This window comes from Bos indicus, chromosome 8 (genome assembly GCF_029378745.1).
Source record: "Bos indicus isolate NIAB-ARS_2022 breed Sahiwal x Tharparkar chromosome 8, NIAB-ARS_B.indTharparkar_mat_pri_1.0, whole genome shotgun sequence".
Classification (NCBI taxonomy): domain Eukaryota; kingdom Metazoa; phylum Chordata; class Mammalia; order Artiodactyla; family Bovidae; genus Bos; species Bos indicus.
This window is the reverse complement of record NC_091767.1, coordinates 29,660,940-29,676,880: the sequence shown is the minus strand read 5'-3', so window position 1 is coordinate 29,676,880 and position 15,941 is coordinate 29,660,940. Positions and strand designations below refer to the sequence as shown.

Below are 15,941 nucleotides of genomic sequence, written 5' to 3'. Positions count from 1 at the left end.
ATTTGTAAAATGCTTTTTAAAAAACTAAAAGCAGATATTGTCTTGAAGTTAATATAATTAAAACTTAGAATTTCTTCTGATCACTCAGGCTTTAACATTTCTGAAAACCAATTTGATATGGGTTTTGGAACTAGAATTCAATTTATTTTAACATGAGCAAGAAAGCAAGATAGGAAACCCAGTGTCAGCAAACTCTCTGTTGATGAAAACAAGTCCTGATTTCTATGATCTGCAATCATGGTAACATGTGAAGAGGAGTGAACCAGGATGGTAAACTTGAATAAAGATCTGGTCACTTAGTGGATTCTGACTTGTGCTACCCCTGGTTCAGAGTCTATATTATCACTTTTTAAAATTTCTGAAACCATGGCAAGGACACTGTTTCCTAATGGAAATCTCACTCTAGAGTTTCTACCAATGGAGGTTGATGGAGGAGGAGAGCACCGGGCACCTTGAATGAATAAGAATAACTATTGTTACAACCCTACTACACGCCAGTGTTGAATTTGTATCACAAGCCTCAGTACTATGTTTTTTATTTGTTTGTACATTATTCTTTTAATTCTTGCATGAACTGCCTCCTCTTCATTCATTTATTTTACTCTGAGTACTTAGGTAACTTGCCCAAGTTCAAGGGGATTTTTGTCAGAAGACTCAGAAGACTTCATGCTCTCATCTGGCCAAGGTAGGAAAGCAGTCAACTGGGGCAAGAAGGCCCTCTTTGGTGGACACAGAGGAGAGAGAACATAAAATGCTCTCTTATTCAAGCAGTTCCTCCAACTATGTCCCTAAGATCCAGAGTGAGTCCAGAAAGTCTGATACCCTCCACTACCCACTCCCCAGCTGCTTTTCTTTCTTCACAAGTCACTAGAGATGTTAATAGTTTGGGAACTGAACTCATGAGTTTGTTGGGTTAGACAGCCACCACATGGTGAATCAAGTAATGCAAAGGGAAAATAATAAGGTGGCTCCAGAGCTGGCAATTTCCTCACTTTGGGACTGGCCTCAAGACCAAGGGAAGGGCACGTTTTGTGCTGTATCACTCTATCCCTGTGGACGTAGCTGATTGGTCCAATAATGGACACCTGACCCAAACTAAGCCAATCAGATCTTTCCCCAGGACTTTTGTGTACTGGCACTCAGGGGCTCTCCTGCAGACAGCAATGCTGTCAGTATAAAGATTAGGTTTTGCTGTCACCTGCCACACTTTCTGCCATATAGAAGTTAGCTTGAGAGAATAAAGATGACATGTTGAAACAGATATGGGATGAGATGGAGAGAGTGTGTCTTGATCATCTTTAATAGCCTGGTTCCTATTGGTTCTGAAGCCCCATTGTTCCCACGCCTAGATCCATGCCTTTCTTTAAATCAGTACATGTTGTTTCTGTCACTTGTAACCACTGAATCCTGGCTGATACAATTTCCTTCCTCAAATGATTAATTCATTGCATTTTCAGTCTCCTAGCAGAACACAAATAACCTTGGCTTGGGCTTATTTTTTATTTTTTTAAAGTGTTTTAAATTAAACAATAATTGCAATAGTCTTCTTAGAAGCATTATTAGTTCAAGCCAGCTGAGAAGGTCACTCAGACTTGAAGCAGAGGCCAGGCTCGACCCTTTGGAGATGGGGAGGCAGAATTCCTGAGAAATATGGGCCTGAAGGGTGGGGTGGGGTGGGGCAAGAGAATAAACCACAGGAGGAAGAGATTCAGAGTATAAAATGGTTTTGAAAGTCTGGGAGGAAACAATAAACACATTTTTTAGAACATTACATTCTGAGGGTTAGCAACCTATGTGTGTGTGCTAAGCCACTTCAGTTGTGTCTGACTGTTTACCACCTCATGCGCTGTAGCCTGCCAGGCTCCTCTGTCCATGGGATTCTCCAGGTAAGAATACTGGAGTGGGTTGCTATGCCCTGCCCCAGGGGATCTTCCTGACCCAGGGATCAAACCCTCATCTCTTATGTCTCCTTCATTAGCAGGTGGGTTCCTTACCACTCTCACCACCTGGGAAGCCCTGGTCAATCTAGGTCCAAAGTCAAATAGAAACTGTTCTCTTTTTGTTTGTTTGTTTGGAAGAGATGGGCAGTATTTATTGCAATTTTTCTAGAATATTATTTCTAAGAATTCACTGATTCTGAAAGAACTAAATAGAATCTGTGCCTACCCTGAGCATATATTTTTATTTGAAATCCTTTTTAGTGTTACATAAATAACAAACAAGAGTTTTTGATAGGCCATCCATGAAACAGGCCAAAGGCTTTAAAAAATACCTTCTAGTGAGCAGTAAACTTCATTATTACATACTTATATTTGACATTTTCAGGCTGTATTGTTCATGTTTTTAAATCCTGGAGAAAGACTCATTAAAGTTGTGTTACTCACATTAATTCAACATTTAGCCATTTATAATACAAACCCCAGTCTTTTGGAAAATGTCATTTAAAAAGTTTCACCATATATGGACATTATTTATTGCTTGAGCCCCATTGTCTACTTAGAATATGCCCTTTATCAGACCCAAATGCCCACTTCAGAGAATCTCATTTTGAGCAACAACTGGCTCCTTACATTATCCAATGAGGCAGGAAAGTTAAATTACAGCCAGTTCATATCATAGAAACAAAATGTTTCCTGCAATTACTGATAAGGGACAGTTCATTTTCTCTCTGTCATCCTGAAAAAAAAAAAAAAAAGAAAGAAACCTCCTAACAACAATTCATGCCTGGTTAAACAGGATTTCCACATCTACCGCTGATATCTTTCCAAATAATTCAGGGTTGTTATTACTGTACAGCCCTGGCAAGGCTCAAAAGCAAGCAGACTTGACGAGTCTGCTCAAAGCAGAGCTTAAGTAGTTGTAATTAATAATAATTACATGCCCACTACACTCCAGTCTTATCATATTATCCGTCAAGGCAAATAAAAAAACCCACACACAACACACTTGCACCAGGGTTAGTGCATTAATAAAGACACTCTGCATATGTCATCTTTCTAAAGTTTAAAATCTTTGCAGTGGTTTCTGTTTGATTGATTTTTATTATTTATTCTATGTCTGGTTGCAAAATTTTATTGGATGGACTTCAGCTTGGGATCTGTGTTATTCTCTTTCAAAAGTTCTCTCCCCTCCTGCCGTGACTCGGATTCGAACCGAGGTTGCTGCGGCCACAACGCAGAGTACTAACCACTATACGATCACGGCAAGCTACAGGGGAGCTGAGCACCAGGATGCCTTTAAGAGCCATTGCAATATTAAAATTTGTGGAAACACTGCCATCTATTGCCTAAATACATACATTTTCTTAACACCGGCGAAGAGGTTGCAGTAATCTCCAATTATTGAAAGGAACAATAATGAAGTGATTGAACATGAAATGAATATTGTCTCCTTGGCTCATGGGCGAAATTGTATTATATAAGACTCACTGGACTCACTGTCAAGAAATGATAATCAAAGTAACCAGACTTCAAGATCCCAGCCTGTTGACTCATGCTTCCTACTTTTAACCAATTATGAATACAGATTTCCCACCCTCAACCGCCACCACCAATTACATTGCATTAAATGACATATGAATCTGAGCCTCTTTTGTGGTTTCTCCACCACGAGCCTTCTTTCCATATGCTTAGGCAGCAGAGATATAAAAAAAAAATACGGCAAGAACAGAATGGACTGAGGACCTGAGTGAGTCAGGAAGGCTTGCTCTTCCTATTAGCCAGGGTGAGCACGCTCTGATAAAGGAAAGGCCTTCTTTCAAACCCATTGATCCCTAAAGCTTTTTTTTTTTTTTTTTTTCTGGGATATTTAGGTCTTGAAGTCACAATAATGCAAAAAAAAAAAAGCTTCCTAATAACATTAGCTTCCTAATTTCTTCCACCCAAAGAAACTGGAGAGCTCCATGCTAAGGAAGATTCAAGGAGGCATTTTTAAGAAATTTCTTTGTTTTAAAAATTAAAGTAGTCTGGACAAGATATTCCTCAAAGGTTGAAAACCATAAGAGAAAACACATCAAAACCCTCTTTCTAATCACTGGAGTGTTAAGCCTTCTGAATGAAGAGGCCCGGAGCGGCTGGGGTAGCTGGCACTGTATATAGGGTGGCAAGGACTGAATTCATCTGTTGAGTGGGTGCCAAGAAATCCAGTGCTTCTGAAAAAGGGGTATTTCTGCAGATAAAAGCTTCAGACACAAACGGTCACCCCCCGCCCCCCCCCCATCGCCTATAGCACCTTCTGCACATGTGCATGCTAGTCTTTTCAGTTGTGTCCCACTCTGCAACGTTATGGACCCGCCAGGCTCCTCTGTCCATGGGATTCTCCAGGTAAGAATACTGGAGTGGGTTGCTCCCCTCTTCCAGGGGATCTTCCCAATACCCAGGGATCGAAGCTGAGTCTCTTATGTCTCCTGAATTAGCAGGTGGGCTCTTTACTGCTAGCACCACCTGGGAAGCCCATAGTCCCTTCTATCTTCCTTCAAGCTCTCACAAGTCCATTATCCTTCCATGGCAATGGAAGTGCTGCCCTGAGTCCCTGAGCCTGCTCTCTGGCCTGACAGGGAATACAGGTGGGTGAATCTGGTCAAAGGTCACTTTTTGGCAGGGTGCAGAGCATGTCTTCTTGCAGGCCAAAAGGAGGTTTCTGAAACACTATCTTTCGTGTTACACCCTCATACTCTTTGCTATGGGCACATACCAACAGAACAAAAGGGATATCTCTGTTTTTGTTTTTGTTTTAATTTAAATCAACTCTCAGAGTACAAATTGTGGAAACAGATTTTCTGAAGTCTGTATGCAGGTCAAGAAGCAACAGTTAGAACTGGACATAGAACAATGGACTGGTTCCAAATTGGGAAAGGAGTACGTCAAGGCTGAATATTGTCACCCTGTTTATTTAACTTATATGCAGAGTACATCATGAGAAACACTGGACTGGAAGAAACACAAGCTGGCATCAAGATTGCCGGGAGAAATACCAATAACCTCAGATATGCAGATGACACCACGTTTATGGCAAAAAGTGAGGAGGAACTAAAGAGCCTCTTGATGAAGGTGAAAGAGGAGAGTGAAAAAGATGACTTAAAACTCAACATTCAGAAAACTAAGATCATGGCATCTGATGCTGGGAAAGACTGAAGGCAAGAAGAGAAGGGGATGACAGAGGATGAGATGGTTGGATGGCATCACCGACTTGATGGACATGAGTTTGAGCAAGTTTCAGGAGTTGGTGATGGACAGGTAAGCCTGGTGTGCTGTAGTCCATGGGGTGGCAAAGAGACGGACCCGAATGAGCCCCTGAACTGAACTGTGGCTGTGCCGCTTATTAAATGGGGGAACTTGAGCTGCTCCTTAACCCTTGTGCCTCAGTTTTTTCATCTGCAAAGTGGAGATATTATGGTACCTACTTCATAAAATTCTTCCAAGAATGGAATAGGTAATGACCTGCCCCAAACTTCAAGTAGGCCTGTCACATAGTAAACACTGTAGAGATGGTAGTTCTTTTATTTTGTTTAAATATATTTTCAAAGGAAATTTTGTAACATTCCATAAATTAAAAAAAAAAAAAACAAAAACAGGATCATGTTCCTCAGAGATCATTATAAAATAATCTATGAAAACAAAATAGAATTAGATTCTGGCCAAACATTCTGAGCCCAAGCTCAGCTCTCCGTTAAAAAGGAAGGTGGGCAAAGTAGGAGAGCTGTTAAAAGAAAATAGCCTCTAATCCAATCTTCTCCTCAGCTCATCTGAATAGCTGGGAGGAATGTGAAAAGGGAATAACTTTCCCTTCAAAGGATGCAATACGATGGTGTCACGGTCATTACCACCCCTCAGATTACCTCACACATTATGTCTGTCAGGCTAGGTTATGCTATGGTAACAAAACCCAAATCTTAGTGGCTTAGAATAAAGAAGGCTTTTCTGTTGCTGGCGTTCCATGTTCACTGCTCTGTGTCTCCTGACTCCAAGACTCATGCTAAAGGAACAACTTCTTCCAGGAACACTCCTCGCTGTTTTACAAATGGAAAGAGCTCTGCAGTGTCTGAAACCAGCAACTAAAAGCTCTTCTCAAAGCTCAATGGCTAGAACTGGTCACGTAACCCTGCCCTGCTACAAAAGTACCAGGAAGAGCGCTGGGCCAGATGCCTGCAAGTCAGAGTTGAAAGTCTTGGGTAAACAGGATTCTTGACTTCCAGCCATGGTACTAGTGGAAAAGCGGCTTGGGGAAGTCTGGGAGGATGCAGACCTCAAGACAGACACGATTACAGAGCAACATTTCTGAACACAGGAGCGAGGTCCAGCCTCTGAATGGGGTTCACCACATAGAGCCTCTCTTGGGTGTGTATATGAGCTTCCTCTTAGTTAGCAATGTCAGTCGTCTCGTGGTAGACTCTGAAATGTTCCCACCTGTTAAAGTGGAGTGGGCTTTTGTACAACTACCAGGCTTTCCTCCTGACCAGCACTGCCTTGTTAGACATATACATTCAGATTTCTTCTATAAACACCAATATGTACAACCCCCCTCAAAGCAGTAAATTGATGAAATCAAAACATGGCTTCTGATTGCCTTTTCAACTCCTTTGTAATTTATTGATGACTTTATTGTGTCAGCTTTCATGTTATTATCACCCTCCCACTAACACATCTCCCACAAACTATGGTTGGGGACCAGCTATAGTGCAGTCATTTTTCTGAATCTTAAAGATTCAAGAAAGAATAGGAGAGACATGTATCACTATTTTAAACAGTTCTGTTTAGTGAGACAGATACAGGTGAATGACGGTTAAATAACAAGATAGAATATGTAAGGTGATGTCATGAAAAGGAACACACACACACACACACACATGTATACTGCTTAAAGTTAGCTAAAATTAGACTGAAGCAGAGAAAGCCAGGGAAGGCATGGTACTTGGTGGAGAACCAGAGTGAAAGAGTGAGAGCGAGAGGGCCTGCTTTCCATGTCCTTTCTCCAGTCCTTCTACCTGCGTAATCTTGGGCTAGTCACCAGACCTCTCTGGATCTCTGTTTCCTCATCAGTAAGGTGAGGGGAATTGGTCTAGAGGAGCTGTCAGATTGTTCACACTTCCAATGCAAACATATATTTAATTTAGAGAAATACATTCACAAACAATCTGTGCTTAGTCACTAAGTCATGTCCGACTATTTATGACCTCATGGACTACAGCCTGCCAGGCTCCTCTGTCCATGGGATTTTCCAGGCAAGAATAATGGAGTGGGATGCCATTTCCCACTTCAGAGAAACTTCCCAACCTAGGGACTGAACCCACATCTCCTGCATTGACAAGCTGATTCTCTACCACTAAGCCATCTGGGAAGCCCTCACAGAGAGTCCCCAAGTGTAAAGATTTTGAAGGGAAGAAATCAATCAAAATAGATGAGTCCTTATAACTATACGGTTTTCCTTAAGTTCACAGAAGCTGTCCTTTTTGTCAACTTCTAAATGTCACAAACCTCATTTCCCTGCCCATGGCAACATATTTTAAATACAGAGGGGTTGGTCTTTTGATTTAAGTTGTGTGTAAAGAAGAATTTCTTGCTGGTGAGGAGCATTTAGCTACAGGTTTCATTCCCAAAGAAGAAGACTGCAGCCTTCCCTTTGCAGGAAGTTCTTAAAAATAAGACTTTTAGGTAAGAAAATAAGATTTTAACCAGCGTTGTCTCAATGTTAGAAGGGATGGAGCAACAGCATTCCTGCCTTTCCTCTCGCTGCCTGAACAAGATGCTCTTTCTGATGGAGTCGTTACTTTCTCTGATTTTTCATAATGACTTCTAACAGGGGAGCGGGGACTGACAAGAGGCCCTGGGACTGGGGGAGGCCTCCACCTCCCCAGCTGAGTCCTTCCTCCAGTGTCGCCCCTCCTTCCTTTTTCCCAGACTCAGCTCTGTTTTTCTCCTCCTCATCCCGCTTCGTAGCTTGCCTATTCCCTCACTGGGGGTAGGGAAATGACAGTCAGATCCATCACTGGGCTGGAGGCCAGGCAATCCGCTGGGTTGGGACTGGCCTAGTGCCCAGTTTTCAGACAAAGACAGGTTGGGAACCCCCTGCAAAGAAGTCCCCTCCCCTCCCAAGCCCCGTTTCCAGTCAGGCCCCAACCAGCCATGACCTTATAGGGACCTTAAAAACCACTCTTTTCTTGGGTTCTTTCTGTAACTTCAGCCCCATACCAGGGAACAGGGTTTGTGTGTATGTGTATGTGTGTGTGTGTGAGAGAGAGAGAGAGAGAGAGAGGAGGGTGGGGAGGAAGGGAGGGAAAAATGGAGGGAGGAGAAAGCTGAAAACTGGGTACACATACACAGGGGCATTCGGTATCTGTGAGAGAAACAAAGATGGCTCGTACACAACACTGAGAATATTTTCAGGGGGAAAAAACAGTGGCTGACAGCAGAGGAAAACCAGGTAAATTGCAGCTGCCGATTTTAAACTTTCAAGCATTTCACATGCTGAAAGTGAAATGACCTTACATGTGACCATCTCCATAGTGTTCCCGGCATGTATGAGAAAATCTTTGATTATGAGATATCACAAAACACGAGAGAAAATGCATTCTTTTTCATAGTGCTTGTAACCACAAAATGTTTTAACAGTTTACGTTTTGAAGGGTAAACTGCCTGGAGTGCTTTTCCCCCTTGCTTATTAATGAATTTGATTTAACCAAGGCAGAAATCTTGCTGTGGGGAAAGCAGGAATGGGGGGGTGGGGAGGAGTGGAGGGAGGGGTTGTTGGTTTAATTTTAATTTTTTTTTTTTTTTTGCCTGAAGGCACCATTAGAAAACTCCAGATGCAAAGCTTTCTAATAGAATTCCTCATCTGACACAGCCCTCTGGAATACGTGGGCCTAACCTTTACGATCTGGTGGGCCAGACCCCTGTTTGAAAACCTTTTGAGCGGGGCTGAGCCACTAGTGATCATATGAACAGCTGAAGGCCTGGGGCAGCAGAAAATTAGGGAAAGCGGTGGCAACAGGCGCCCCTGAGGAAGGGGGAGGGTGGAGAATGGGATTGCCTAAAAGTAGACAGCCGGGGCACACCCACAATCAGATTTTCTTTTCCCGTCATATTAGGAACTTGAGGTTTTAAGGAAAAGAAGTGTTGGCAGAATGGGGACCATTTAGCATTCTGGATTTATGGCCATGAGGGTTCTAATCAATCACTGTGGGGCTATTTTTCTTAAAGAAACTTCAACATAGGCTGCTGAAATTTCCGGGGCTGACAGCTTTGGAAATGATTTAATCTCTCTGTGCTGAAGTTTCCTTCATTAAAAGTGGATGGTGATAATAATGGGCTGTGCTTAGTCACTCATGTCCAACTCTTTGCAACCCCATGGACAGTAGCCCACCAGGCTCCTCTGTCCATGGGGATTCTCCAGGCAAGAATACTGGAATAGGTTGCCATGCCCTCCTCCAGGGGATCTTCCCAACCCAGGGACTGGATAATAATAATAATAAATAATAATAACATCTACTTTATAGGTTTATTGTGAGGATTAAATAAACCTGCATTGTGCTTTGAAAGAGCACTGGGTATATAGTCAGTGCTTAATAATGATTAGCTATGTTTGAGTCAGACCAGACATGGGAGGGAGCCGCTCTGAGCTTCAGATCAGGATGAGGGAGTGTCAGAGGGGTGGAGGTATGCCAGGACCCAGAGGTGGCTGAGGTTTATCAACTGGACTCTGATTCTGAGGATAAGTGGCTTGTCAGATACCGGAAGGAAGAATGCCTGAGGGTCTGGTGGAACGGGCAGTTCCAACCCCAGAGATGGGGACACACAGCGCCCAAGACACAGTGAGAACGAGAGAGGCATGAACACAGCATCAGAACCAAGAAGACCCACAGAGTGGAGACTGCCTGCCCTGGTTTCAGGCTGTCACGTCATACCTTCTGCCCAAAGAAGCCAATATTGGGACCAATTTAGTCAGGAGATAAGTGCGGGGATGGAAGGAAAAGAGCTCTGGGGTGGAAGTTGGAGGAAGAAGGAATAGTTTAGACAAGTAGGAGCCAAGAGTCATTCCTCAAAACCCCTCCACAGAGGAAGCTCAGGGCCCTGGCTCACCAGCTGGGCCTCTTTCTCTAGATCTGTTCCTTAGAGTGGGAGAAGGCAATGGCACCCCACTCCAGTACTCTTGCCTGGAAAATCCTATGGGTGGAGGAGCCTGGTAGGCTGTAGTCTATGGGGTCGTGAAGAGTCGGACATGACTGAGCTACTTCACTTGCACTTCTCACTTTCATGCATTGGGGAAGGAAGTGGCAACCCACTCCAGAGCTCTTGCCTGGAGAATCCCAGGAATGGGGGAGCCTGGTGGGCTGCCGTCTATGGGGTCACACAGAGTCGGACACGACTGAAGCGACTTAGCAGCAGCATTCCTTAGAGTGGCAATGATAAGTTGCTCTTTTTTTTTTCTTGTAATAACTTTTAATGGAGTCTAATCTTCGGAATGAAGCAGGGCAAAGGCTAATAGAGTTTTGCCAAGAGAACGCACTGGTCATAGCAAACACCCTCTTCCAACAACACAAGAGAAGACTCTACACATGGACATCACCAGATGGTCAACACCGAAATCAGATTGGTTATATTCTTTGCAGCTAAAGATGGAAAAGCTCTATACAGTCAGCAAAAACAAGACCAGGAGCTGACTGTGGCTCAGATCATGAACTCCTTATTGCCAAATTCAGACTTAAATTGAAGAAAGTAGGGAAAACCATTAGACCATTCAGGTATGACCTAAATCAAATCCCTTATGATTATACAGTGGAAGTGAGAAATAGATTTAAGGGACTAGATATGATAGATAGAGTGCCTGATGAACTATGGACTGAGGTTCGTGACATTGTCCTGTCACGAAGAGATCTGTCCTGTCTCTTTGATCACAGGAGACAGGGATCAAGACCATCCCATGGAAAAGAAATGCAAAAAAACAAAATGGCTGTCTGGGGAGGCCTTACAAATAGCTGTGAAAAGCAGAGAAGTGAAAAGCAAAGGAGAAAAGGAAAGATATAAGCATCTGAATGCAGAGTTCCAAAGAATAGCAAGAAGAGATAAGAAAGCTGTCCTCAGTGATCAATGCAAAGAAATAGAGGAAAACAACAGAATGGGAAAGACTAAAGATCTCTTCAACAAAATTAGGGATACCAAGGGAACATTTCATGCAAAGACGGGCTCAATAAAGGACAGAAATTGTATGGACCTAACAGAAGCAGAAGATATTAAGAACAGGTGGCAAGAATACACAGAAGAACTGTACAAAAAACATCTTCATGACCAAGATAATCACGATGGTGTGATCACTCACCTAGAGCCAGATATCCTGGAATGTGAAGTCAAGTGGGCCTTAGGAAGCATCACTACAAGCAAAGCTAGTGGAGGTGATGGAATTCCAGTTGAGCTCTTTCAAATCCTGAAAGATGATGCTGTGAAAGTGCTGCACTCAATATGCCAGCAAATTTGGAAAACTCAGCAGTGGCCACAGGACTGGAAAAGGTCAGTTTTCATTCCAATCCCAAAGAAAGGCAATGCCAAAGAATGCTCAAAATACAACACAATTGCATTCATCTCACATGGTAGTAAAGTAATGTTCAAAATTCTCAAAGCCAGGCTTCAGCAATATGTGAACAGTGAACTTCCAGATGTTCAAACTGGTTTTAGAAAAGGCAGAGGAACCAGAGATCAAATTGCCAACATCTGCTGAATCATCAAAAAGCAAGAGAATTCCAGAAAAGCATCTATTTCTGCTTTATTGACTATGCCAAAGCCTTTGACTGTGTGGATCACAATAAACTGTGCAAAATTCTGAAAGAGATGGGAATACCAGACCACCTGACCTGCTTCTTGAGAAACCTATATGCAGGTCAGGAAGCAACAGTTAGAACTGGACATGGAACAACAGACTAGTTCCAAATAGGAAAAGGAGTATGTCAAGGCTGTATATTGTCACCCTGCTTATTTAACTTATATGCAGAGTACATCATGAGAAATGCTGGGCTGGATGAAGCACAAGCTGGAATCAAGATTGCCGGGAGAAATATCAATAACCTCAGATATGCAGATGACACCACCCTTATGGCAGAAAGTGAAGAGGAACTAAAAAGCCTCTTGATGAAAGTGAAAGAAGAGAGTGAAAAAGTTGGCTTAAAGCTCAACATTCAGAAAACTTAAGATCATGGCATCTGGTCCCATCACTTCATGGGAAATAGATGGGGAAACAGTGGAAACAGTGTCAGGCTTTATATTTTGGGGCTCCAAAATCACTGCAGATGGTGACTGCAGCCATGAAATTAAGACGCTTACTCCTTGGAAGGAAAGTTATGACCAACCTAGATAGCATGTTCAAAAGCAGAGACATTACTTTGCCAACAAAGGTCCGTCTAGTCAAGGCTATGGTTTTTCCAGTGGTCATGTATGAATGTGAGAGTTGGACTGTGGAGAAAGTTGAGCACCGAAGAATTGATGCTTTTGAACTGTGGTGTTGGAGAAGACTCTTGAGAGTCCCTTGGACTGCAAGGAGATCCAACCAGTCCATCCTAAAGGAGATCAGTCCTGGGTGTTCTTTGGAAGGAATGATGCTAAAGCTGAAACTCCAGTACTTTGGCCACCTCATGCGAAGAATTGACTCATTGGAAAAGACTCTGATGCTGGGAGGGATTGGGGGCAGGAGGAGAAGGGGACGACAGAGGATGAGATGGCTGGATGGCATCACTGACTCGATGGACATGAGTTTGAGTGAACTCCGGGAGATGGTGATGGACAGGGAGGCCTGGCATGCTGCAATTCATGGAGTCACAAAGAGTCAGACATGACTGAGTGACTGAACTGAACTGAATCTGTAAAAATACTGAATCACTATGTTATACACACAAAGTTAATCTAATAATGCAAATCAATTGTACTTTAATTAAAAATAAAAACAAAACAGTATTTACTACTTACTGTTGTTTGGATTAAATTGTATGTACTGACCTAAATTGTTATGTATGTTAAGTGAGATAATGTAGTAAAATATTTGCATAGATCCTGAACCATGTTAAATACACAGAAAATTATCACATTAAGACGTCAATATTATTACAAGATAGCCCTACTCTAAAAATTTTTTACATAACAATATTTGCTCTTATACTGACTGAGCTCTCATACATACAAGATGTTGGCCCCAGTCAGTGTGGGATTGGGGCAAATCCTTGACACATCTCTGCCAAGGTGTGGCCTATATGTTACTCATCTCTCTCTCTCCCCCACACTTAACCATAGTGCCTAGGACAGAGCATAGGCTGACTAGATTAAAAAATTAGTTGGCTTGGGTGTGGATTAGAACTCTAAAGTTTGGTCTCCCTTTAGAGCTGCAGAATGAGGTACTAAATATTTAAGGCCTTTTAAATTGGCCTCTTTTCCTTAAGTTTAGGTGTTTTGCTATCAAGGAGCTTAAGTTTGCCTTTCCTGAAATAAATTTCACAAGTACACTTATGTTGAATGGCATATGGATCTTTGTCCAACTCTGACCTCCTCTGTGAATGTCAACAATTTGGGGGGCCATAATCTCCCTGAAGTGGGGCTATGAAATAAATAAGCACCACTACAGATCAGGAAGGGACTGCCTACCCAACAGATCAGACGTCAATAATATGGAGATTAGAAATATAGGAAAATACCATTAGCATCCCCTGATCTCAATTCTTCAATCACAAGAAAGACAGACAGACAGACCAGGGAACTGGACAGCTTGATGGATTAACACTACATTACCTGTTCATGCTTTTTTCTGCTTTATTCATGATGAAGTTTCTAATCTGAGAATATTCATGTAACCTCCTCTGCCTCATTGACTTTAAAAGGAATAATAAATCTGCTCCTTGTCTACTACACAAAAATATTAAGAGAAAAATGTGAAACGTTGACAGTGATTTGAAAGATGCTACACAGAGCATACAACTGCAATTATTTTTACTATTATAATCATTATGGTAGCTACTGCTGATGTGGAAGACGGATATTAAGTTTACAAGATGAAATCAGATTTCTACCCTAGGTAACCCTAGAACCATAAGGAATTTTGGATGAAAAACCTGGCCTCCTGACAGCTTTCCCTTAATTATCATCAATTCTTTGAGTGGGCTGAAACAAACAAAAAAAAGAGACAGAAAGAAAAAAAGGAGGGAAAACCAGCCTAATTGAATGTAGGATAAACTATTCATTAGCAAGCTAAATAGCTACGACATTTAATAACCTATAGTGCCTCATGAAAAACCAAAACATTGCCAAAAGTAATTGAAGTTTGTGATTCTCTAAACTGTTATTTAAAGCAGGGTTTGGCAAGGCTCTGTGGGTCTGCACCACTTTTAATTGCATTTTAAAAATTCAGAATGGTGACTGAGATCCTGTACTCGTCATTTGTGTGGTGAAATCCTTCATAGTAAACTTGCTTATAGTGAAGCCTTATGCAATGATTTTAAAGTTCAAAGCATGTGGGATCCATCTATATCAAAAACTGAGCTTTACTTTCTGACCCTTTAACTGACTGATTCCCAGCTGCATATAACTTCCAATCCTTTCCTTCTCTGTCCTGACTGATTTCTAATGTGATGGCCTGAATCCTTATTCCTACCAGCAAATCCTTATTCCTTCCAGCAAAACATTGCTGGAAGGTTACGATGGACTTGACCCAGAGAGAGAAAATCTCCCGTTGATGACTGAATGGGCCCTGGGGCAGAATCACCACCTAGCTGATTTGTCTGTGGAATAAGGAGCAGTTGACATGAATCCTAGAGACCATTAAATATACACAATACATTTAGTACAAATCTTTCGCACAGTACATTTATGAGAGGCATCTATGAATGCATGACCCTCATTATTACTGAAGGGCTTCTTCACGCCCTGCAATTTCCCATGAATAATTATTTTAAAATAGCTACAATTTGTTGAGCACCTATTAATATAGCTGCTGTTAAGTCGCTTCAGTCGTGTCCGACTCTGTGCGACCCCATAGACGGAAGCCCACCAGGCTCCCCCGTCCCTGGGATTCTCCAGGCAAGAACACTGGAGTGGGTTGCCATTTCCTTCTCCAATGCATGAAAGTGAAAAGTGAAAGTGAAGTCGCTCAGTCGTATCCGACTCTTAGCGACCCCATGAACTGCAGCCTACCAGGTTCCTCCGTCCATGAGATTTTCCAGGCAAGAGTACTGGAGTGGGGTGCCATCGCCTTCTCCATATTAATATAGCAGGTACCGCATGAAACATTTCATGGGAATTAGCTCATTTTATCCTCATGGGAACCTTAGGTATTACTTTGAGTTGCATGCCTGTTCAGTCATGTCCAACCCTTTGTGACCTCATGGACTGTAGCCCACCAGGCTCCTCTGTCCATGGGATTTGCCAAGCAAGAACTGGAGTAGGTTGCCATTTCTTTCTCCAAGGGATCTTCCCAATCCAGGTTCCAAACCCACATCTCCCCCATTGGTGGGTGGATTCTTTACCACTGAGCTACCTGGGAAGCCCAGGCATTACTTTAAATGTTATTATTTTCTCTTTGGTACCAAGGTGCAGAGTTGGTTAATGACCTTACTCAGGACCACACAGCCTCAGCCACCAGAGCTGGGAGTCAAACCTACAGTGTGCTTTAGCAACATACTCCACTATTTATTGGGTTGGCCAAAAAGTTTGTTGGGATTTTCCCAGAAGATGTTCTGGAAAAACCCAAAAGAACTTTTTGACCAACTCAATACCATTCACATAATGCTGTGCCCATGGGTAAAATGTCCTGACTTTCCATTAAAATTCTTATGCTTCTTTCCATTAAACAGATTTAGTTTCCTCTCCCAGAAAGGAAATCACTAATAATGGCTTCCACAGGAGACTGCGAGGATTCAAAGAGAATAAGCAAAAAAAGCATTTGATAAAAAATCGAGCAGTACACAACCATGTGTTGGC

At 42.3% G+C, this 15,941-nt stretch overlaps 1 non-coding gene across 1 annotated transcript; it reads right to left on the bottom strand.

The window, feature by feature from the left end:
- Nucleotides 1-3,132: 3,132 nt before the first annotated feature.
- TRNAH-GUG (transfer RNA histidin (anticodon GUG)) lies at nucleotides 3,133-3,204 on the bottom strand. Its single transcript has one exon. It is a non-coding gene; the product is annotated as a tRNA-His (tRNA).
- Nucleotides 3,205-15,941: the final 12,737 nt, after the last annotated feature.